The 25745-nt window shown below is 38.5% G+C and overlaps 1 long non-coding RNA gene across 5 annotated transcripts in view; it reads right to left on the bottom strand.

Annotated features, from left to right (window-relative positions):
* The window catches only part of LOC123573936 (uncharacterized), a 71337-nt gene extending 47574 nt beyond the window's left edge, over positions 1 to 23763 (bottom strand). For 3 of the 5 annotated variants that reach the window (XR_010587321.1, XR_010587319.1, XR_010587320.1), the window contains exons 1-2: positions 23579 to 23763; positions 10657 to 10777 (exon numbers count right to left, since the gene is read on the bottom strand). This is a non-coding gene — a long non-coding RNA (uncharacterized lncRNA). Of the gene's footprint in view, positions 1 to 9145; positions 9555 to 10656; positions 10778 to 18688; positions 18772 to 23578 lie in introns of those variants that run through there. The other 2 variants (XR_010587318.1, XR_006698674.2) reach the window with 2 other exon arrangements.
* Between the last annotated feature and the right edge of the window lie 1982 nt (positions 23764 to 25745).

Here is a 25745-nt window from a genome sequence, read left to right as displayed (position 1 = left end):
AATGGAAAAACATTCCATGGTCAAGGATAGGAAGGAAGAAACAATATTGTGAAAATGGCCAAACTGCTCAAAGTAATTTATAGATTCAATGCTATCTCCATCAAGCTACCATTGACTTTCTTCACAGAATTAAAAAAAAACTAGTTTAAATTTTATATGGAACCAAAAAAGAGCCTGTATAGCCTAGACAATCCTAAACAAAAAGAACAAAGCTGGAGCCATCATGCTACCTGACTTCAAACTATACTACAAGGCTACAGTAACCAAAACAACATGGTATTGGTACCAAACAGATATATAGACTCATGGAACAGAAATGAGACCTCACAAAAAAACTCCACACATCTACAATCATCTGATCTTTGACAAACATAAGAAATAGAAGCAATGGGGAAAGGATTCCCTATTTAATAAATGGTGTTGGGAAAACTGACTAGCTATGTGCAGAAAACTGAAACTGAACCCCTTCCTTACACCTTGTGTGAAAATTAACTCAAAATGGATTAAAGACTTAAAAGTCAGACCTAAAATCATAAAAATCCTAGAAGAAAACCTAGACAGAACCATTCAGGACATAATCGTGGGCAAATAATTCATGACTAAAACACCAAAAGCATTTGCAACAAAAGTCAAAATTGACAAATTGGATCTAATTAAACTAAAGATCTTTTACACAACAAAATAAACTATTATCAGAGTGAACAGACAACTTACAGAATGGGAGGAAATGTTTGCAATCTGTCCATCTGACAAAGGGCTAATATCCAGAATCTATAAAGAACTTAAACAAATTTACAAGAAAGAAAACAAACAACCTCATCAAAAAGTGGGCAAAGGATATGAACAGACACTTCTCAAAAGAACACATTTATGCAGCCAACAAACATATGAAAAAAAGCTCCTCATCAATGTTCATTAGAGAAATGCAAATCAAAACCACAATGTGATACCACCTCATGCCAGTTAGAATGGTGATCATTAAAAAGTCAGGAAACAACAGATGTTGGAGTGGATGTGGGGAAATAGCAACACTTTTACACTGTTTGTGGGAGTGTAAATTAGTTCAACCATTGTGGAAGATAGTGTGGCAATTCCTCAAGGATCTAGAACTAGAAATACAATTTGACCTAGAAATCCCATTACTGGATACATACCCAAAGGTTATAAATTGTTCTACTATAAACTCACATGCACACATATGTTTATTGCAGCACTCTTCATAATAGCAAGCAATTTGGAACCAACCCAAATGCCCATCTGGATAAAGAAAATGTGGCACATATACACCATGGAATACTATGCAGCCATAAAAAATGATTAGTACATGTTCTTTGCAGGGACATAGATGAAGCTGGAACCATCATACTGACCAAACTAACACAGGAACAGAAAACCAAATACCACGTGTTCTCACTCATAAGTGGGAGTTGAACAATGAGAACACATGGACTCAGGGGGGGGAGCATCACACACCGGGACCTGTTGTGGGGTGGGGGGCTACAGGAGGATAGCATTAGGAGAAATACCTAACGTAGATGACAGGTTGATTGGTGCAGCAAACCACCATGGCATGTGTATACCTATGTAACAAACCTGCACATTCCTCACATGTATCCCAGAACTTAAAATACAATAATAAGTAAATAAATTAATTAATTAAATCAAATTAAATTAAAACCACACCAACTATACTCTTGGACAACAGTGGAATAAAAAATAAAAATAATACCAAGGATGTCTCTCAAAATGACACAATTACATGGAAATTAAACAACTTGCTCCTGAATGACTGTTGGGTAAACAGTAAAATTAAGACAGAAGTAAAAATAAATTGCAATAGGCCTGGCGCGGTGGCTCACGCCTGTAATCCCAGCACTTTGGGAGGCCGAGGCGGGCCGATCACAAGGTCAGGAGATGGAGACCATGGTGAAACCTCGTCTCTACTAAAAATACAAAAAAAAATTAGCCGGGCGCGGTGGCGGGCACCTGTAGTCCCAGCTATTCAGGAGGCTGAGGCAGGAGAATGGCATGAACCCGGGAGGCAGAGCTTGCAGTGAGCTGAGAGCGCGCCACTGCACTCTAGCCTGGGGGACAGAGTGAGACTCCGTTTCAAAAAAAAAAAAAAAAAATTGAAATAAATGAAAATAGACACACAACATACCCCAATCTCTGAGATGCACCAAAATCAGTGTTAAAAGGAAAGTTTATAGTGCTAAGCAGCTACCTCAAAAGGTTAGAAATATCTCAAATTAATGACCTAACATCACACCTAAAAGGACTGGGAAAACAAGAACAAAGTATCCCAAAAGCTAGCAGAAGAAATGAAATAACTAAAATGAAAGTAAAACTGAATGAAAACAAGACTCAAATATCCATACCAAGGATCAATGAAAGCAAATGTTGATTCCTTGGAAGCTTAAACAAGACCAAAAGACTGCTAGCTAGATGAACAAAGACAAAAAAAGAAGATCTAAATAAGCACTATCAGAAATAACAATGGTGACATTACAACTGATACCTTATAAATACAAAAAAAAAAAAAAAAAAAAAAAGATCCTCAGAGAATATTATGAACACCTATATGCCCACAAACTAGAAAATCTAGATAATATGGATACATTTTTGGAAACACACAATCTCCCAAATTTGATTCAAGAAGAAATTGAAACTCTGAACAGACTAATATTGAGTTCTGAACTTGAGTCAGTAAAGAAAAAAAAATACTAATGAAAAAAGCCCCAGACAAGGTGGACTAACAGTTACTTTTTCTAGATGTACAAATAAGAGCTGGTACCAGTCCTATTGAAACTATTCCCAAAAATCAAAGGAGAAGGATTCTTCCCTAACTCATTCTATGAAGCCAGCATCAGCCTAATAGAAATATCTGGCAGACCCAATGAAAACAAATAAAAGATGACAGGCCAATATTCCTGTGTATTCCACAAAAATTCTTAACACAAAAACTAGCACACTCAGTGAAGCAGTATATCAAAAAGTTAATATACCACAATCAAGTAGGTCTTATTGCTGGGTGGCAATGCTAGTTCAACATACACAACTCAATAAGGTTCACCACATAAACAGAATTAGAAAATAAAACCATGTGGTCATGTCAACAAACATGAAAAAAGCTTTCAATAAAATCCAGCATCCCTTAATGACAAAAAGCCTCAACAAACTACACATCAAAGGAACATACCTCAACATAATAAGAATTATCTATGACAGGCCTACATCTAGCATTATACCAAATGGATAAAAAATGGAAGCATTCCTCTTGAACTCTGGAAAAAGTCAAGGATGCCCACTCTCATCACTGCTATTCAACATAGTACTGGAAGTGCTAGCCAGATAAATCATCAAAAGAAAGAAATAGAAGGCATCCAAATAAGAAAAGAAGAAATCAAACTATTTCTCTTCATTGATGATATGATTCTATACCTAGAAAACCTTAAAGACTCCATCAAAAGACTCTTGGAACTAATAAACAACGTCAGTAAAGTTTCAGGATACAAAATTAATATACAAAAATCAGTAGCATATCTTATACACCAATAACAGGTGCAGTTAGAGGCCATTATTCTAAGCAAACTAATGCAGGATCAGAAAACCAAATAACACATGTTTTCACCTATAAGTGAGAGCTAAACAATGGATACTCATGAACATAAAGATGGCAACAATAGACCCTGGGAACTACTTGGGGGAGAGAGTGGAAAGAGCAAGGGTTGAAAAACTATTAGGTACTATGCTCAGTACCTGGGTAATGAGATTATTCATACTCCAAATCTCAGCATCATGCAATATGCTCAGCTAACGAATCTACACATATACTCCCTCATTTGAAAAAATGAATCTGTTATAAAAGTTGAAATTATAAAAAATTAGTAGAATGCATAAGTGACATCATCTGGATCTGGAATGTTCTTTGCATGATGATTTTTAATTAATTTTATTGGTCTAGTAATACATGCTATATCATTTTTAGTCTGTCTTAATAATTTTCTTTCTATGAATTTGCTTATAATTTATAGTTTTCATGCCTCTAAATTGTCATAGCAATGGATGTATAAAATAATGTGAAAGAAAAATAAATAAATAAAATGTAGTTAATTGTAAGAGGTTAAAAAAACCCCGGTATTATTACAATCAATATATCAAGCGTTTATTTAGGCTGCTTACAGTTGGCATAGGATGTTTTTAAAAGACATTGATGGCAACCCAGTCCATCACTTTTGTTTTATAACTGTGAAAACTGAGGTTCAGAGAGCTTAGGTGATATTCACAAGGACATACAAGAATGAATGACAGAATATCACTATAGTACAACTTCGTGAATCATGGTTCACGATTCCTTCTATGGTATCCCACTGCTAATAATTTACATGACAACTTACAATATGTATTTGCCCTTAAAATGTACATTTCATGCATCACATATATTCTGCTTTAGGAACTAAACACCTAAAACATTCTAAATTCACACTAATTTACATAAACATAAAATATTTTTTCCAAAAGTGTTATTTAAAAGAAAGATTCCATTAATTACATCATTATTCTGAAAACAACTTAATAAACACAGAATATCCTTAGGGTGCATATTATTATATAAGGAATAAAAGGTAAAGTACATATTGCTTAATATAGGCACTATTAGTCCCCAAAATATAAATGGATTATTGATAAAAATTATTATCTTCTACTAAGTTAGTTGACACTGTGCAGTTCTACAAACAGGAACAAACCCATAAGCCTAACATCGTGAAGAACATCACTAGTCAACTGTAGAGAAATTGTCTACATAATGCACATAGCAGAGAGATTTACTGATTACAGAGTATCTACACCCCTAACTTCCCTCCCACACATAGCAACACATTTTCCATTTTAATGCAATTGAGTGAAGTCATAAAAATCATGCCTATTCTACTACTAAAAACATATCAGTTTGTGTTTGTCATAATGCTTCTCACAATCAGCCCTTTCGGAAATCTAGTATGGCGACAAAACATTATCACCACCAGATTAAGTATCCTCATTCTCATCATAGTCCTTTCACTGTTTTTTATTGAGATTCATTCACATTTACTTTTGGTGCATTCAAAGGAGCAAAGAAGATCTGGCATACAGTATAGCAGATACTTCTAATATCAAATATACCGTATGTATTATTCAGGGTTCTCTAGAGGGACAGAACTAATAGGATAGATGTACATATAAAGGGGAATTGGTTAAAGAGTATTGACTCACAAGATCACAAAGTAAGATCCTACAATAGGCCCTCTGCAAGCCGAGAAGCAAGGAACCCAGTCCGAGTCTCAAAACTTCAAAAGTAGGAAAGCCAACAGTGCAGCCTTCAGTCTTTGGTCGAAGGTCCAAGAGTCCCAAAGCTGAAAAATCCAGAGTACGATATTTGAAAGCAGGAAGCATCCTGCATGGGAGAAAGATGTAGGCTGAAAGACTAAGCCAGTCTAGTCCTTCCATGTTTCTCTGCCTGCTTTTATGGTATCTGAGCTGGCTGATTAGAAGGTGCCCACCCAGATTCAGGGTCGGTCTGCCTCTCCCAGTCCACTCACTCAAATGTTAATGTCCTTTGGGAACACCCTCACAGGCACACCCAGCAACAATACGTGCATCCTTCAATCCAATCAAGTTGACACTCAATATTAACCAATATACCATATATGGACCCATTTCCCTGTGCTGTTAGCAGGCTTTTTTCAGTCCTTATGCTTCTCAAGTCTCCATTTAGATCATTTTTTCTGGTCACTTTAAGCAAGGGTAAGATGTACATTTCAAACAGAGTGTGTGCCCTTCAGGACACAAATAAGCCTATTACATTTTGTGCGCCACTTTATTTGTGGGACTCTTCAAACACAATGATTTGTTTTTCAATGCTTGTGGGGATATGTCTAGTGGCATAATTTAGTGATTTCCTAAAATTTCATGGTGGTTACTGGTCTCTGAATTAACCGTTTGAAGGATATAACAATCAACCCCTGTATGTTATGTGAATAACTATTCTTAGCAAACCTTGTATTTAAGGGTGGCTGAATAGATGGTGGAGCACAGTTACAAGGAACATTTGGGGCCTCTTTAAAAAAACAGGAAAACATTTTACCTATTTTTACCACTGTCACTTGATCCATCATGACGTTCTATATTTGCTATTTAATGTCATACTCCTTTGGGCACAGGGATACCCAAGTGTTCAGTGCACACCTTCACAGACCCTCAGCTACCCATACCATGACTTAGTGTGTGGGACACCACATGCCTAATGCTGACTTTCCTGTGCTTGTACCCAGGCCCCCTCCAGGGGCTGGATGTGGTAACAGTGACTGAACTGAGGTGGAGGCAGAAGGCAACTGAGAACCTGACCCAAGAAGGCAACAAGAGACTGAAACATACCAAACACATGCTTTCCCCAGTGACAGCACTGCTCTTATTGCTACTTCTTATTTTTCCTCAATCACAGTATCATCAGTATAATGAGCCAGTTCACTCTTAATCAATGTAGGAAATCTCTTCTATGAATACTCCTATATTTATGTTTCACATCTTTCCACATAAAGCAATTGAACTAAACTCCTTTCTGTTTTGGGGATGAAAGATAAGGCATTAGTTGAATCAACCATAATTTACTTGTATGTTCTGGCCCGCGAAAGCTCTTTGATTTAGAATCAATGTCTGGTTCTGTTAATTTTACCTGAACACTAGTTGACTCAATCTTCTGTTTTCATGATATCCTCTGGCCAACTTGGACGTTTACAGATTTAGTCAATTGCTATAAAACACCCTGTGTTTTGGTTGTTGTTGTTGGTTGTTTTGTTTTATCATTTCTTTACTAAAGGTTGAACTTCTCTGGTGCTTTCTGGGAATACATATAGCTTAATAGTCACCACACAAAATGTCTGAGAAAGTCTCAGTGGTTCCAGTTTCACGTATCTAATTAGCTCTTAAAGAATGTCTTCTGATTAATTTACATTCAAGCAATGACAGCAGTATTTCCAATTGCTACATCACACGAACCTATTCCAATTATGATTTGGGGCTCAGGTATCATTAGCAGTGTTACTGTTGACTTCTCATGTTCTAGTTGTAGTTTCACTGTTACTGACCACTTTCAATCACAGCATCTGTGTAACTTCCCAATCTCACTGTCAGTTCTGAATGTGTCCCTTCATGGTCATAATGAGTATAACTGTGTTGAGAATCTGTATTCAACAACCCACAGAATAATTGTTGCCACTCAAGTCTGAGAGTGGTAGACAGCCAGTCACCTTTTGCTGAGGCTGTAGGTAAATAATCCTAGTTTTTGAGACACTGATTTTTTTCTCCGTCATATTTATATCCAAGGTGAGTTTGTCGCCACATTTCAGAAGAATTTATTTTAATTCTTCCTCTACATCAATATTTTAAATTTATCTTTATTGGGATAAACTGACCACATTTGGTGTTTTTTTTTTTTTTTTTAACTTGACTTATACATAGGGATTTTTATTCCTCTTCTGACTTAGTAAAGAAAGTGATCTGGGGTCAAGATTAGGCTTCCAGTAATGCAAAATGTAAGGATAGAAAGACAATAAATTCAGCAAAATTAATATATTAATTTAAAAATTCACAATAAAGCAAATATCAACATTTTAAATAATGACAACATCTGCACCCTTAGTTTCCTTAACACAACTTCATTTGTTTCATTTATATTGATCCCTGTTTTTAAGAACCTGCAGAAAATTCTACTCAATTCAGTCATCTTTTTTTACAATTACACAGAGGCTGAGGATTGCTTTATTTTCTTACCTTGTTCTTTTTTGAGACATTTTCAAAATGTTTTCTCACCTACATATCCAATGTGAAGTAATTAAAAGATTATATCTACCACTGTGACTTGTGTGCTCTCTTCTCCCTCTCCTCCAAATAAAAGCCACATAAGAAACATCAGTCTGAAAATACCCCTATCTCAAACATTCACTCTGTTTTCAGTAAAGAAGACAAGGTTCGATAAATGTCTATAGTGACTATTATATAACAAATCCTGGCCGGGCGCGGTGGCTCAAGCCTGTAATCCCAGCACTTTGGGAGGCCGAGACGGGCGGATCACGAGGTCAGGAGATCGAGACCATCCTGGCTAACACGGTGAAACCCCGTCTCTACTAAAAAATACAAAAAACTAGCCGGGCGAGGTGGCGGGCGCCTGTAGTCCCGGCTACTCGGGAGGCTGAGGCAGGAGAATGGCATAAACCCGGGAGGCGGAGCTTGCAGTGAGCTGAGATCCGGCCACTGCGCTCCAGCCCAGGCGACAGAGCGAGACTCCGTCTCAAAAAAAAAAAAAAAAAAAAAAAAAAAAAAATCCAATGCAGATGATGTTTACAGCATTCCAAACCAGGTTAGCAAACATGTTCTTTGATGGTAAAGAAAATAGTACAAATTATCTTTCATATATTGACTTGTTTAATGTGGTTTTTACTCACTCAAAGAGAGGCAAAGCTAGCACATTTCAGTTGTCACTTGGAATGGCAGCTTCTAAGATTCCCTCTAATTATTCTCATTTTCTTCCCATCTTTTTTGATCTCTTCCCCGGTAGTGAGCTATGATCATGATTAAAAGTAAGTCCCTAATGATGTAATTACAAACCAGAGAATACGGTAAAAGTAAGGGAGTATCTCTAATGTGATGAAGTTGTAGGTAATTGTGACTACTGTCTTGCTAGTAGACTATCTCTATTGCTTTTTCTATTTATAGACTTTGATAAAGCTTCATGTGTTGGAAAGGTGCACAGGGCAAGAAACTGAAGGCAGCCTCCATTGACAACAAACAAGTACTGAGGGATTGAGTCCTATATTCCTTGAGGACTGAATTTGTTAACATCCACATGAGATTGGAAGTCAATCCTTCCTCACTTGAGCATTTGGATGAGACTCTGTCCATAGCTGACATCTTGATCACAGCCTTGCAAGAGACCCTAGAAAACCCAGTTAAGCAATGGCCAGATTCCTTAATCTGGAAGATAATAAACATGTTAAACCTGTGTTATTCTAAGCACTGTTTATGCTAATTTGTAAGCATAATTCATGCATTAATAAATGTTGGATATCACACCTAGTTACTGATCAGCTAGTACTTACCATAATAGGCAACTGATAATAGAATAATAAAAATAAAGTTACTAGATCCACAATTATTAAATCTAATGATTCACAAGAGTAAATTTGAATATAAAATATATTTTTCTGTAAAAATAAAAATGATAGGTTTGACTAAAAGCAGATTTTTCAAGTGTCTTCTGCTATTTCTCTAGAAATATTTTAATTATTTTACACTATAGTCCTCAATTTCCGTAGAGTTTTTACTCCTCTACTCAGCCTACAAAGCTGTAATTTTTGTTACTAAATGCCTCATGGGGTAAACACTATGATTATGATGTTTTCCAAGTCTTCACAGAAACATTAGGATGGTAATGTGAGCCAGGTTTTGTTTCCAAGACTGATCCTAAGGTAATGTGATTAGAGCTTCCATCATCCCTGGCTTCACTTGGCCAATGCTTCCTATAACAGAAATGTAATAGGACCATGTGTCATTTCTGCTTCACTTTGGCTTTCTTTTTCTACTAGTTTAGACATTTAAATAAGGATCATATTACTCATCTAAATACCGTTGATACAATCTGTCACATGCCACAAAACTTTCACTTGTTCAAAATTTGAATGAGGTGGCAACCATCCCAACATAAACATTGCTAGTGCATACATACTTATCACATTTTTGTTTTTTTAAGAGATTGGGTCTTGCTCTGTCACCCAGGTGGAGTGTAGTGGTGTGATGGTTAATATTAAGTAAGTGTCAACTTGATTGGATTGAAGGGTGTAAAGTATTGTTCCTGGGTGTGTCTGTGAGGGTGTTGCCAAAGGAGATTAACATTTGAGTCAGTGGACTGGGAGAGGCAGATGGACCCTGAATCTGGGTGAGCACAAAGTAATCAGCTGCCAGTGTGGCTAGAATAAAAGTAGGCAGAAGAACGTGGAAGGACTGGGCTGACTGAGTTTTCCAGCCTTCATCTTTCTCACATGCTGGATGCTTCCTGCCCTTGAACACCGGACTCCAAATTCTTTAGCTTTTGGACTCTTAGACCTACACCAGTGGTTTTCCAGGGGCTGTCAGGCCTTCAGTCACAGACTGAAAGCTGCACTATTGGCTTCCCTACTTTTGAGGTCTTGGGACTCATACTGATTTCCTTGCTCCTCAGCTTGCAGATGGCCTATTGTGAGACTTCATCTTCTGATCATGTGAGTCAATACTCCTAATAAACTCTCTTTCACATATACATCTATTCTATTAGTGCTGTTCCTCTGGAGAATGCTGACTATTGCAAGTGGCATGATCATAGCTTACTGCAGCCTTGAATTCCTGGATTCAAGCTTTTCTCTTGCCTCAGCCTGCCAGGTAGCCAGGACGTCAGGATGTGCTACCATGCGTGGCTAATTATTTTTAATTTTTCTGGCATTGGCGTCTTGCTATGTTGCCCAGGCTGCTCTTGAACTCCTGGCCTCAAGTGATCCTCCTACCTTGGCCTCCTAAAGTACTAGGATTGTAGGTGTGCACCAATGTGCGTGGCCCTCTTTTAATCCAAAATACCTTTTAAAAATTTACCTGTAGGGTGGGGGAGTCTTTGCCTCAATACCCTCACTGTCGTCCATTCAATACATGATCCCTGATGATATCAGTTGATCCCATGTTCTGAATTCACAAAAGTATCCAAAAGACATCAAACCTGAAAATATAAACAGCAGATAAGGGAGTTATTATAACATTTCAAGTACAGCTTCTTGACCCCTCAGCAACATGGTGAACATTTGACTGCAAAAGATGAACTAAAGAAGACAGAAACAATTTCAACTTATATAAACTATATCACTGATTTACCATACATCTTTTCACTGTGCTGGTTATCTAGGTCCTGTGCACTCTTTCTTGAGCTGCCCTATGTCTTCAATCAGGAGGCTCAGAGTACTTAATTCTAACAGCTAAGTACAGGAGGCTCAGAGTACTTAATTCTAACAGCTAAGTACAATCTGAATGCTCTATCTTTAGTTTAATTTACATATTTTGTTGATCAATATTGCAAAAAGCTGAATTCATGATCACAATATCAAGTCTCTCTTATAGTATTCTGAGCATGACAAACAAAGTTAAATGCAATTGTTATCATGAAATGTTCAAAAAAATGCTCCTTTGAAAATGGCTCTGGAGTAGGAGTAGGAATTCGGAGAAATAACAATTTATTTCAAAATGACTAATATATATTTTATGGTCTTTTATGAGGCTATCATGTTGCTACATTAAATGGGAAAATATGAAAATGCAAAATAAAAAAATAGCCTTTTATACTGATAAAATTATAAAGTTTATAGTTATGTTTATTCATATATGTCTTATTTATAAGAGTTCAATTATTTTTTTCAGAGCACTTTATAAGTAAGCAATACAGGTTTTCCATAAAAGTTTTGGCATAATTGAAGTTCATCAAATATAAAACATAAGAAATAGAAGAAACAATAAAATGATAGTCATGTATTTTAAACTAATGGCTTTGTCAGATAATTCTTCATCTTCAAAAGAGGATATAGCTAAAATACCGATAGGATTATCATTTGTTTCAGCCAGTTTGGCCACCATGCTAAAAGTATCCAAAGCTTTGGATAAGGGGATAATGTGATTATTTTCCCATGATGTGTATTGTTGTCTCTATTTCAGCCCTAGCCTGACATAGATAATAACTGCAAACAGTACTGATCAGGAGGAACTCCTATTTTTGAAAGGCAAGTAAAGCCTGGCAAGAAGGGTAGCAGAAATATGATATTAAGTTGGTAATCAGCCTTTATCAGTATTTTCAGACTATATAATAAAATGTCATGGAATAGGTGGCTTATAAACAACAGAAATCTATTTCTCACTATTCTGGAGTGTGGAAGTCCAGGATTAGGGTGCCAGCAGATTCAGTGTCTGGTGAGGGCCACTTCCTTATAGATGGCTGTCTTCTCATTTTAAGGTCACATGGTAGAAGGGGCAAGAAAGCTCTCTTGGGCCTCTTTTATAAGGATACTAATCCCATTTATGATGCCTTCATCCACATGACCTAATTATCAATTAAAGAATTCACATTCTAGGTCGGGCGCGGTGGCTCACGCCTGTAATCCCAGCACTTTGGGAGGCTGAGGCGGGCGGATCACAAGGTCAGGAGATCGAGACCATCCTGGCTAACACGGTGAAACGCTGTCTCCACTAAAAATACAAAAAATTAACCGGGCGTGGTGGCGGGCGCCTGTAGTCCCAGCTACTCGGGAGGCTGAGGCAGGAGAATGGCGTGAACCCGGCAGGCAGCGGAGCTTGCAGTGAGCGGAGATCGCGCCACTGCACTCCAGCCTGGGCGACAGAGCGAGACTCTGTCTAAAAAAAAAAAAAAAAAAAGAACTCACATTCTAATACCATCACACATCACATTTGGGGTTAGAAGTTCAAAACATGAATTTTGAGGAGACACATTTATTCATACCATAGCATAAATCATGCTAAGATCTAGACGGCTAGCTAGAGCAATAAATAATTCTGAAAGTTAATATGATGACTATCTACCCATAAAAGAAAACTAGATAGGATATTTACTCATACATGAGTTTATGCGTTTTAAATACTATTGAGTTGTTGACACATTATAAAATAATATTTATTGCACACTTAACGTGTTCAAAGTAATTTACTACACTAAATTTATCATTGCAACAACTCTATACAGCATGTAGATCCATGTTATTCCTTTCCTGATGAAATAACTAAAGTAGAGAGAGGATAAGTCACATGAACAAAGTCACTAAACTAAAATTTGATCCTAGTCTAAGTCCTGAGTATACACTCTTAACCAACCTAAGGCAACTATGTTGCCTTCTCTTAAAACTCTGTAGGTGAGACAAAAGTTACTGATTATTAATTGGATATCAAAGACAATGACAAATTTGTATAACATATAAAGTATTAACAATATACTAAATTTTCATGATGAGTTTCATACCATATTCAACTTATATACTTGTTCACACACATTTTAACATATATATACACACAGAAAAAAATATTTTAATTAAAAAAATTAAATTAATTTTAATTTAATTAACTTAATTAAATTTATAAAAACTTTTTATACATTTTGTATGTTTTTATCAGAAACACTTTTAATTGATTTAAAAAACACTATTTTTAAAAGAGCATTGTAAAAAGATAACTACCATTGTAGTTACCATTAGTACTACCATTGTTGTAACCATTGTAAGAAGGTTACTTGATAAAGATAAAGGTGTAGGTAGGGGTAAGGCAAGGCTGATGAACATAGAGATCAGTTTATTGAAAACAAACTAGTTTCTTATCTAAATGAATTCTAAAAATCTATTTCTTCAGTGGAATGATATTAGGAGGACATTTTGTATGTGGTTTATACTGCTTAAATTTTTAATGATTTCCTACTTTCAACCTATTTAATAAGCAAAAAGTTGTATTTCAGGTTTTTAAAATCTGAGTTACCATGAAAAAGATACTGTAAAATTAAGTCTAATTTTTCATAAAAATCTAACAAAGATGTTTCCAGTTACATGTATTCATTACAGATATGACAAAGGAAACTCATTAATACTAAAGCTGTTGAAATATGAATTTGTTTTATTTTTAATAATGAAAAATAGTGAAAACATTGTTTTTTTATTCTCTCTACCAAGTAGGTTACAATTCTAATTGTGACTCTCATCAGATTTTGATTTATCTTTTTCTCCATTCTTGTACCTAATGGGGAACAAATTACTTATTACTCATGAAAGACACTAACTACCTAGTGTTGCAGAAAAAGAGAATATTACAATTTACATTTAAATGAGATTTGAAATGTTAATGAACAGATCCAGTATTCTAATTATCTCTACAAATACATTAAGTTAAGGTGAACTTACATAGATAGATCATTTTTTGCTCCTTACTCTAGAGTGCCCTACAGGGTTGTGTGATAGCATATAAAGCATATGATACCCACATTAGATGTATTTATTGTTATAATGTAAAAAATATACAGTCAAATGGCTATGATTATTGTTAATGAACATATAATTTTACTGTAATGAATACTCATAAATCACATAAAATATTTTTAAATTAAAAAATTATCATATGAAAGCATTATTGAATTGCAAATTTTACTCATTTATTTTTCTGGGGTTAAAATAAAATATATGATTGGTTGAATATATAGACAGTTTTGATAAACACGTTTTCCATGCAACAAAATAACACCATCCTTCTTACCTTAAAACCACCCTTTTCTGTAATACATAAATGTTTTTGTAAGCAGTAATAATGAAATGAACACTAAGGTTATATGTGATTTTTTTCTTGGTTGATTATGCTTTGGGCTACCAAGGAACATGAGTTCAACACGAAACCTTCCATCCAGCTAACTGCAGTGACTCATAAAGAAAAACACAGAATACAAAGTCCTTGTCTTTTTCTGTACCCCTATTTAAATATTTGCACTGTCCTCGAAAACACCATTTTAATGTTTTCTCACATGTATGCAATTTGGTGAAGCATCTCAAATATGAGAGCAACTCCAGGATACAAGAACACAACTAGTGACTGGAAAAAGAAGGGCCATAAGTTCAGAAGAGAGGTTAATAAAACATGAAAAAAAAAAAAAAAAAAAAAAAGCAGCTAGAGCAATAGTTTTATAGGAATCCACACAACGCATGGGAAATAACACGTAGTTCGTAAGAGTGTTAGAAACGAGAGCTTCATGCATCGTTATTACAGTTATTGTCTGCTTTAAATGGGATCAAAAAACAATTACAGTGAATTGAAGCTAATGACAATCCCAGCACCGCACACCACCACCTCATAGTATGTGTGAAAAGAGAAAGCAGCCACAATGAGCACTGGATTTGTGTTTTAAATCAGTCCAAAGAAGGAATAGAAAAACTAATCAGTCGTCATTCTGCCCTTGATGTTACAAAATTCCATCTGAAGCATGATGATGTCCTTCTGTCATAATCAACTCAAGCTTCTATAACAAAATGCCATAGACTGAAACGTTACTTTTCACAGTTCTAGGGGCTAGAAGTCTGAGATAAGGCTGCCAGCATGGTTGAGTTATTGGTTGAGATCCTCTTCCTGGCTTGCAGATTATCTTTTTTGGTGTGTTCTCACATGACGGGGGGAAAGGAGAGACAGTGAGAGTGAGAGAGTTTTAATTTCTCTTTGTAAGGGCACTGATCCCATCCTGAAGACTCCATCTTCAAGACCTCACGCAAACTTAATTACCTCCCAAAGACGCCGCCACGTTCAAATACCATCATATTGAGCATTGAATCTTAACATGTAAATTTTGGGAGAAACACAAATATTAAGTCTATCCCTTCTTTTTTCCATCTCTTCTTCATAATTTTAAAAACACATGTCTTAACCATACACACCTCAGTCAGAAGAATTTAAGGTCTTTCGTCTATGTTTGATATTTTTTTTCCTACTATATTAGCATTACTCTATTTACTAAGAAGCTAAGATATTAAGATTAGTGGAAAGTTTTTATTAGGTTTGTTGTAATAAAAACACTGAAGAGGAAAGAAATGTTCTGTCCCAACTCTTATCATAAGTATGACCCTAATAAACAAAAACTATAATACAGACATTTTAGGAACACATGTACCGTGTTTAGAAAAGAAAGAAAAACAAAACAAAAAATATATAAAAACACAAACAATAGAATGTGACCTTTCAATATTTAGATTAAAAATTAACACTCAATTTACTATTATAGTATAATTAAGATACAGATAGAAATATCACCTATGAATTTGTACAGAAGAAAAAATAGAGAGATATTATCATCTGATAACACGATGTAAAAGAAACATAGACATTAACTAACTCGAAATTTGAATCTTAAGCATTTTAAAACTTAAAAGTAATCAAATATAAAACAAAATGAAGTAAAGGCAGACCAAAGTGAAATTGAAGTGACTTCCTAAATTTAAATACAGTGAAAAAGTATTTAAAAGTTTTTGTTTCATAACATACAATTGAGAAATTTTGGAAATAAATTTCTACAATATGCAAACTTTTTTTTAGGACCACATATTTTGTTAATATTACAGTCACCATTTTCATGTAACCTTATATTTTAATTGAGAAAATGTTCCAATGAAAAGAAATTCAAGATAGACTTAGAACATATGAAAAACTAAAAAAATGTGAATTATAAGTGAAAAGCATAAGAAAATTTGTATTACTCATGTCATTAAAACAATATAGCATAAATACTTGGGTTTATTTAGTTTCCCCCATTCCTTTACATTTAATCTGTTGCCGAGGTTCCAGTGAAAAAAATTTCATTCTGATGTTGGACAGAGTTGCTTATTTATGATCACTTGATCCCAGTTAGGCCAATGATAATTTCATTTCCTATTCCTTTCACACTTGGACACAGTGTTATAAAAAATATTTTGGTGCAGTATAAACACAGTGTTTTGTTGAGAAGTGATGCGTGTTTAGGAAGAGTTAATGGAAATGAATAAGAGTTTGTCCTGGGGAAATTTATGAACAAGTTAAGATAGTGTTAAGAGAGTTTGTTTTCTTCTTACCAAGGGGTTTAAAGAGTCAGAAAATGACAAAATTTAAAGAAATTTGATAAATGAGATGCATAATTACATAGAAAGAATAAAGAAAAGTAGGAATTTATCATGGTCATCACACTCTTAGTTCGATTTTCTCCTGGGTCCCAGGTGTGCAAATGTCTGAGTTCTGCATGAGACTAAAGTTATTGTAATAAATCCTTCCTTAGGTATTCAAGTGCATTTTTGTCAAAGGGTCCTATGATTGAATAACAAGACTCAACAAAGCATACTCACATAAAGCATATTATATAGAGCTTTCATAAAGACAAAGGATTTGGAAAGTATAAAAAGCTCAGATAAGTAGTTGGGACTAACAGACTCCCAAGCACAGCTCCCCGGGACACACTTATCCAGATTATAACCAGCAAGATACATGCAAGAAATCTTAGTTTCACAAGAGCTTAAGCAAAAGGGCTCAGTAGTGTCTTTTTATATCTCATTTGTTAGAAAGCCAAGCCAGGTTGCATTACCCTTTAAAACAGACAGAAGCCACCACATACATAAATAATATAAAATAACTGGCTCTGGGTGTTATGAGGGAAATTTGAAACTTTAAATAAGCATAGAGATGGCCTAGCAGATATAAGACAGCTCCATCTTATATACAATCTAACATAAATGGTGATATCAAACATGTTTAATATGTATATGTTTGTTTACTATTACCTGGTTTTCCAAGCATTTCAAAGACTATTTAAACAAATAGTTTGATACAGTATAATTTTTAAAATGCACATATTTAGGGGTGTGTATTAATGATTATGAAACCACCATACATGTTTATCTTATGTTGGTGCAAAAGTAATTGCGGTTTTTGCCATTACACTCTAATGTAATATAATTAAACAATTAAGTAAACAGATGTCAAGTTATGAGAGTCTGAGTTCACATTTTTAGAGGGAGACGTCACAGAAAACAAGGGGATAAAGCTAAAATAACACATTTGGTCATGACATTGAGTTGAAGGCGTTATGCAAACTCAAATTTGAACAACACAGATACAGATATTACATATACAAATACTTACAGATATGTGTATATAGTTATGTGGCCATACAAGGGTTACTGTAGACACATGTATTCCCTTGTTTGCCAATTGAGTGAGCATATAACATGCTAGTAGCAGTGGAGACATCTAGCATCAGATCTTGATTCTAATATTATTCTTCAGTATTAGAGGAAACCAGTAAAGCTGAAGAAATGGCAGCTTTTAGGGTTTGGACAGTGACTATTTAAGATGAGCCTGAAGCATCATACAGTTATAGAAAGTAAGAAATGTTTGAAACATAAACATGCGCGTGCACACACACACACACACACACACACAATGTGGTTATGTGAAAGGGACAAAGGACCCAATTGAATGAGTTTTCTAAGCCTAAAGCTGGAAAAATTTGAGCAGCAAAATAAATAAATTAGCATTAGATTATGACCCAAAGAATAAAATATTCACGTGTCCACACTGACACAAATAAATAAGTGAATAAATGTAAGAGCATGGACATTATCTTTTGCAAAAATATTACAAATAATTTATATAGATATCCTGTTTTCAAGGGGGTAGAGAACTGCTCTCCATTTCTTACGCATGGGTAGCACATAATAATTTTCTTGCAAAGAGTATGTCAGGCCTCTGAGCTGAAACCAAGCCATCGCATCCCCTGTGACTTGCATGTATACACCCAGTTGGCCTGAAGTAACTGAAGAATCACAAAAGAAGTGCAAATGCCCTGCCTCGCCTTAACCAATGACATTCCACCACAAAAGAGGTGAAAATGGCCAGTCCTTGCCTTAAGCTATGATATTATCTTGTGAAATTCCTTTTCCTGGCTCATCCTGGCTCAAAAACCTCCCCCACTGAGCACCTTGGGACCCCCACTCCTGCCCGCCAGAGAACAACCCCATTTTCACTGTAATTTTCCTTTACCTACCCAAATCCTATAAAACGGCCCCACCCTTATCTCCCTTCGCTGACTCACTTTTCCGACTCAGCCGCCTGCATCCAGGTGAAATAAACAGCCATGTTGCTCACACAAAGCCTGTTTGGTGGTCTCTTCACACGGATGTACATGACATTTTGGTGCCGTGACTCAGATCAGGGGACCTCCCTTGGGAGATCAATCCCCTGTCCTCCTGCTCTTTGTTCCATGAGAAAGATCCACCTATGATCTCTGGTCCTCAGACCAACCAGCCCAAGGAACATCTCACCAATGTTAAAATCGGGTAAGCGGCTCCCTTTTTTACTCCTCAACCTCTCTCACTATCTCTTAACCTCTTTCTCCTTTCAATCTTGGCACTACCCTTCAATCTTTCCCTCTCTTTGAAAGGACACAAAGATGTGTACCCACCCCCCCCCCCCCCGCTACACCCTATTGCTAAACCCTTTGTTCTGCTCTCTAATCTTTGCACATACCAGAGATTTCGTAAGTTCTGTGAGTACCTGTTTTTCTGCACGTACCAGAGATTTTATAAGTTCTGAGGCAGGGTCACGAGACGTGTTTAAGTAAGATAAACTCTTGCTGCCATAAACCGGTTGTGCAACCTGACGCAATATAATTAACTGCCTTTGTGTAAAACTGCTCTCCCGCCTCAAAGGTTTAACCGAAATATCAGAAATGGCGGGAACCAATCATAGTTAGCCAAATCGCCTTGTTCAAACACTAGCCAATCATACATCTGATTTGTATAATAATTCTATGCCCACTTTTCTTAAACTATATAACACTGTTCGGGGCTCAGTGGGGGAGCTCTCTCCTGCCCGTCTCCTTTCGCGAGCGAGTGAGAGTTCCAGGTTCGAACCTGTAATAAAGATCCTTGCTGCTTAGCTTTGACTCTGGACTCTGGTGGTCTTCTTCGGGGAATAAACGGTCTGGGCATAACATCTTAATTTCAATTCCTTTCATTTTCTGGCAGAGACAAAGGAGACACATTTTATCTGTGGAACCCAAAACGCCAGTGCCGGTCATGGACTGGGGAAGGCAGCCTTCCCTTGGTGTTTAATCATTGCAGGGACGCCTCTCTGATTACTCACCCACGTTTCAGGGGTGTCTGACCATGCTGCAGGGACGCCTGCCTTGGTCCTTCACCCTAAGCGGCAAGTCCTGCTTTTCTGGGGGAGGGACAAGCACCCCCAACCCCTACTCTCCCTGTCTCTACCCCTTCTTTGCTTTTCTGGGGGAGGGGCAAGCACTCCGACCCCTTCTCTCCCTGTTTCTACTCCTTCTCTGCTTTTCTGAGGGAGGGGCAAGTACCCGACCTCTTATTTTTTGCCCCCGACCTCTTATTTTTGTGCCCCCTCTTATTTTTGCACCCTGATCTCTTATTTTTGTGCCCCAATACCTTATTTCTGCTCCCCACCCCTTTCCCACTTTTCTGGAGGGCAAGAACTCCCAAACTCCGTCTGTCCCTATCTCTACTCTCTCTTTTCTCTGGGCTTGCCTCCTTCACTATGGGCAACCTTCCACACTCCATTCCTCCTTCTTCTCCCTTAGCCTGTGTTCTCAAGGACTTAAAACCTCTTCAGCTCACACCTGACCTAAAACCTAAGTGCCTTATCTTCTTCTACAACACCGCTTGGCCGCAATACAAACTTGACAATGGCTCTAAATAGCCAGAAAACGGCACTTTAGATTTTTCCATCCTACAAGATCTAAATAATTGTCATAAAATGGGCAGATGGTCTGAGGCGCCTGACGTCCAGGCATTCTTTTACACATCGGTCCCTCCCTGGTCTCCGTTCCCAATGCAACTCGTCCCAACTCTTCCTTTTTTCCCTCCCGCCTGTCCCCTCAGTCCCAACCCCAAGCATCGCTGAGCCTTTCTAATCTTCCTTTCTACAGACCCATCTGACCTCTCCCCTCCTCGCCAGGCTGAGCTAGGTCCCAATCTTAACTCAGTCTCTGCTCCCCCACACTATAATCCTTTTATCACCTCCCCTCCTCACACCCTGTCTGGCTTACAGTTTTGTTCTGCGACTAGCCCTCCCCCACCTGCCCAGAAATTTCCGCTTAAAAAAGTGGATAGAGCTAAAGGCATAGTTAAGGTTAATGTTCCTTTTTCTTTATTCTACCTCTCCCAAATCAGTTAGCATTTGGGCTCTTTTTTATCAAATATAAAAACTTAGCCCAGTTCATGGCCTGTTTAGCAGCAACCCTGAGACGCTTTTCAGCCCTAGACCCTGAAAGGTCAGAAGGCCGTCTTATTCTTCATATGCATGTTATTTTATTACCCAATCTGCTCCCGACATTAAATAAACCCCCAAAATTAAATTCCAGCCCTCAAACCCCACAACAGGACTTAATGAACCTTGCCTTCAAAGTGTACAATAATAGAGTAGAGGCAGCCAAGTAGCAACTTATTTCTGAGTTGCAATTCCTTGCCTCCACTGTGAGACAAACCCCAGCCACATCTCCAGCACACAACTCCAAATGCCTGAACCGCAGCTGCCAGGGGTTCCTCCAGAACCTCCTCCCCCAGGAGCTTGCTGTAAATGCCGGAAATCTGGCCACTGGGCCAAGGAATGCCTGCAGCCTGGGATTCCTCCTAAGCCGTGTCCCACCCGTACGGGACCCTCCGGGAAATCGGACTGTCCAACTCGCCCGGCAGCCACTCCCAGAGCCCCTGGAGCTCTGGCCCAGGGCTCTCTGACTGACTCCTTCCCAGATCTTCTCGGCTTAGTGGCTGAAGATCGATGCTGCCACATCGCCTCGGAAGCTTCCTGGACCATCACAGATGCTTTGTGTAACTCTTACAGTGGAGGGTAAGTCTGTCCCCTTCTTAATCAATACAGAGGCTACCTTCTTTTCAAGGGCTTGTTTCCCTTGCCTCCATAACTGTTCTGGGTATTGACGGCCAGGCTGCTAAACCTCTTAAAACTCCCAAACTCTGGTGGCAACTTGGACAACAGTCTTTTATGCACTCCTTTTTAGTTATTCCCACCTGCCCAGTTCCTTTATTAGGCCGAGACATTTTAACTAAATTATCTGCTTCCCAGACTATTCCTAGGCTACAGCCACACCTCATTCCTGCCTTTTCCCCCAGTTCAAAGCCACCTTCACATCCTCCCTTCGTATCCCCCCACCTTAACCCACAAGTGTAAGATACCTCTACTCCCTCCTTGGTGACTGATCATGTACCCCTTACTATCTCATTAAAACCTAATCACCCTTACCCCACTCAACGCCAATATCCCATCCTGCAGCACACTTTAAAAGGATTAAAGCCTGTTATCACTTGCCTGCTACAACATGGCCTTTTAAAGCCTGTAAACTCCTCTTGAAACTAGGCCTCATAATTCCTAAGCCTCATAAAATTTAGAAAGCTTGGCCATCATGAAACTTAAACCCCAGATGGCCACGGATAGCCCCCCGATGTTCCCAGAACCCAAACAGAAAGACAATTCCGGGAAATAGCCTCATGAGGTCCCACCCTGATAACCTCATGGGGTCCCACCCTGACTCAATGTCCCCGATGTTCCCGGAATCAGCAATTCCAGGAAAGAACCTCCTAAGGTCCCGCCCCAACCAATCAGAACAAGATACCTTGCTCAGGCCATAGACAGACCCAATTACCACGCGCCTAAATCTTTGTTTGAATTTTGCGCCCTAAGCTGTGTTTGAACTTGTGTTTGCCTATATAAACAACCTGTAACAAGCACTCGGGGTCCCAGGGCCAACTTAGAGCTTGGGACCCTAGCGCGCTAGTAATAAATAACTCTCTGCTGTGAATCTCATGTCAGTGATCCTTCGCGGCGACCCCTGCCCAGGAGGGAATCGACAGTTCGGTTCCAACACTCTTACAATTCCCCCATTTTACCTGTCCTAAAACCAGACAAGCTTTACAGGTTAATTCAAGATCTCTGCAACTTATCAACCAAATTGTCTTGCCTCTGCATCTCAAACATACTTTCTTTACTATTCCTTTACACCCTTCATTCCAGCCTCTCTTTGCTTTCACTTGGACTGACCCTGACAGCCATCAGGCTCAGCAAATTACCTAGTCTGTACTGCTGCAAGGCTTCACAGACAGCCCGCATTACTTCACTTAAGCCCAAATTTCTTCCTCATCTGTTACCTATCTCAGCGTAATTCTCATAAATACACACTTACTCTCCCTGCTGATCGTGTCTGGCTAATCTCCCAAACCCCAATCCCTTCTACAAAACAACAACTCCTTTCCTTCCTAGGCATGGTTAGTGCGGACAGAATTCTTACACAAGAGCCGGGACCGCGTCCCGTAGCCTTTCTGTCCAAACAACTTGACCTTACTGTTTTAGCCTAGCCCTCATGTCTGCGTGCAGTGGCTGCCACTGCTTTAATACTATTAGAGGCCCTAAAAATCACAAACTATGCTCAACTCTCTACAGTTCTCATAACTTCCAAAATCTATTTTCTCCCGCCAACCATCGCTCAGGACAATGCTTATGCTGATAAGTTACCTAAAAAAGCAGCTAGCTTCCAACTTCTATTCCTCACGGCAGTTTTCCTCCTTCATATCGGCCACTCCCACCTACTCCTCCCGCTGAAACTTCCATCTATCAATCTCTTCCCACACTAGGCAAATGGTTCTTAGACCAAGGAAAATATCTCCTTCCAGCCTCACAGGCCCATTCTATTCTGTCGTCATTTCATAACCTCTTCCATGTAGGTTACAAGCTGCTAGCCCGTCTCTCAGAACCTGTCATTTCCTTTCCATCATGGAAATCTTTCCTCAAGGAGATCACTTCTCAGTGTTCCCTCTGCTATTCTACTACCCCTCAGGGATTGTGCAGGCCCCCTCCCTTTCCTACACATCAAGCTCGGGGATTTGCCCCTGCCCAGGACTGGCAAATTGACTTTACCCACATGCCCCGAGTCAGAAAACTAAAATACCTCTTAGTCTAGGTAGACACTTTCACTGGATGGGTAGAGGCCTTTCCCACAGGGTCTGGGAAGGCCACCGCGGTCATTTCTTCCCTTCTGTCAGACATAATTCCTCGGTTTGGCCAGTTTTGCCTCGCACAGGGTCTCTTCTTCCTCTGTGGATCCTCTGCCTACATGTGTCTACCTGCTAATTGGACAGACACATGTACACTAGTTTTCCTTACTCCCAAAATTCAATTTGCAAATGGAACCGAAGAGCTCCCTGTTCCCCTCATGACACCGACACGACAAAAAAGAGTTATTCCACTAATTCTCTTGCTGATTTTTTTAGGACTTTCTGCCTCCACTATTGCTCTCGGTATTAGAATAGCAGGCATTTCAACCTCTGTCATGACCTTCCGTAGCCTGTCTAATGACTTCTCTGCTAGCATCACAGACATATCACAAACATTATCAGTCCTCCAGGCCCAAGTTGACTCTTTAGCTGCAGTTGTCCTCCAAAACCGCCAAGGCCTTGACTTACTCACTGCTGAAAAAGGAGGACTCTGTATATCCTTAAATTAAAAACGTTGTTTTTACCTAAATCAATCTGACCTGGTATATGACAACATAAAAAAAGTCAAGGATAGAGCCCAAAAACTTGCCAACCAAGCAAGTAATTACGCTGAACCCCCTTGGGCACTCTCTAATTGGACGTCTTGGGCCCTCCCAATTCTTAGTCCTTTCATATCCATTTTTCTCCTTGTTTTATTTGGACCTTTTATCTTCCGTTTAGTTTCTCAATTCATCCAAAACCGCATCCAGGCCATCACCAATCATTCTATACAACAAATGTTTCTTCTAACGACCCCACAATATCACCCCTTGCCACAAAATCTTCCTTCAGCTGCATCTCTCCCACTCTAGGTTCCCACGCTGCCCCAATCCTGCTTGAAGCAGCCCTGAGAAACACCGCCCATTCTCTCTCCATACCACCCCCAAAAAATGTTTGCCACCCCAACACTTCACACTATTTTGTTTTATTTTTCTTATTAATATAAGAAGGCAGGAATGTCAGGCCTCTGAGCTGAAGCCAAGCCATCGCATCCCCTGTGACTTGCACATATACGCCCAGATGGCCTGAAGTAACTGAGGAATCACAAAAGAAGTGCAAATGCCCTGCCTCGCCTTAACCTATGACATACTACCACAAAAGAAGTGATAATGGCCGGTCCTTGCCTTAAGCTATGATATTATCTTGTGAAATTCCTTTTCCTGGCTCATCCTGGCTCAAAAAGCTCCCACACTGAGCACCTTGTGACCCCCAATCCTGCCCGGCAGAGAACAACCCCATTTTCACTGTAATTTTCCTTTACCTACCCAAATCCTATAACGGCCCCACCCTTATCTCCCTTCGCTGACTCTTTTCGGACTCAGCCCGCCTGCACCCAGGTGAAATAAACAGCCATGTTGCTCACACAAAGCCTGTTTGATGGTCTCTTCACACGGCTGCGCATGACACAGTATGGAAAGAAGACAAAGAAAATATGTACAATCAAAGAACCCAGCAAATACCACCTCAGTCAGATGAGCAAGATTAACAATAGCGATAAACCATGTTGATGGCATATATCCTTGATATAAAATAATAAGAATGACATTTTATTTCTGGGATTTTTTCTCTCAAAAATACATGACTCTTTTGTAATAATGAGAAAGACATAAGGGCATATCCCAATTAAGAGGCGTTGTATAAAATACCTGACAAATATTCCTTATAGCTGTCAAGATCCTTAAAACTAGGAACACCTGAGAAACTACCACAGCCACAAGAATCCTGAGGAAACAAGATAACTGAGCATAATATTGTTTCCTGTATGATACCATCAGGGCAGAAGAGAAGTACATTAGGTAAAAACTAAGGAAAACTTAATACATTAGGAATCACCTTGATATGGTTTGGATTTGTGTCCGCACACACATCTCGTGTCTAATGGTAATCTCCAATGTTGGAAACGGAAGGTGATTGGATCTCTGGGGTGGATTTCTCCCTTGTTCTCCAGATACTGAATGAGTTCTCAGAAGATCTGGTTGTTTAAAAGTGAGTGGCACCTTCACTCTCCTCCTCCTGCTTCTGCCATGTAAGATGTGCCTGCATCCCCTTTGCCTTCAACCACAATTGTAAGCTTCCTGAGGC

Source organism: Macaca fascicularis, chromosome 6 (assembly GCF_037993035.2).
Source record: "Macaca fascicularis isolate 582-1 chromosome 6, T2T-MFA8v1.1".
Classification (NCBI taxonomy): Eukaryota; Metazoa; Chordata; class Mammalia; order Primates; family Cercopithecidae; genus Macaca; species Macaca fascicularis.
Note: the sequence above shows the minus strand (reverse complement) of the source record. Positions and strands in the feature narration are given on the sequence as shown.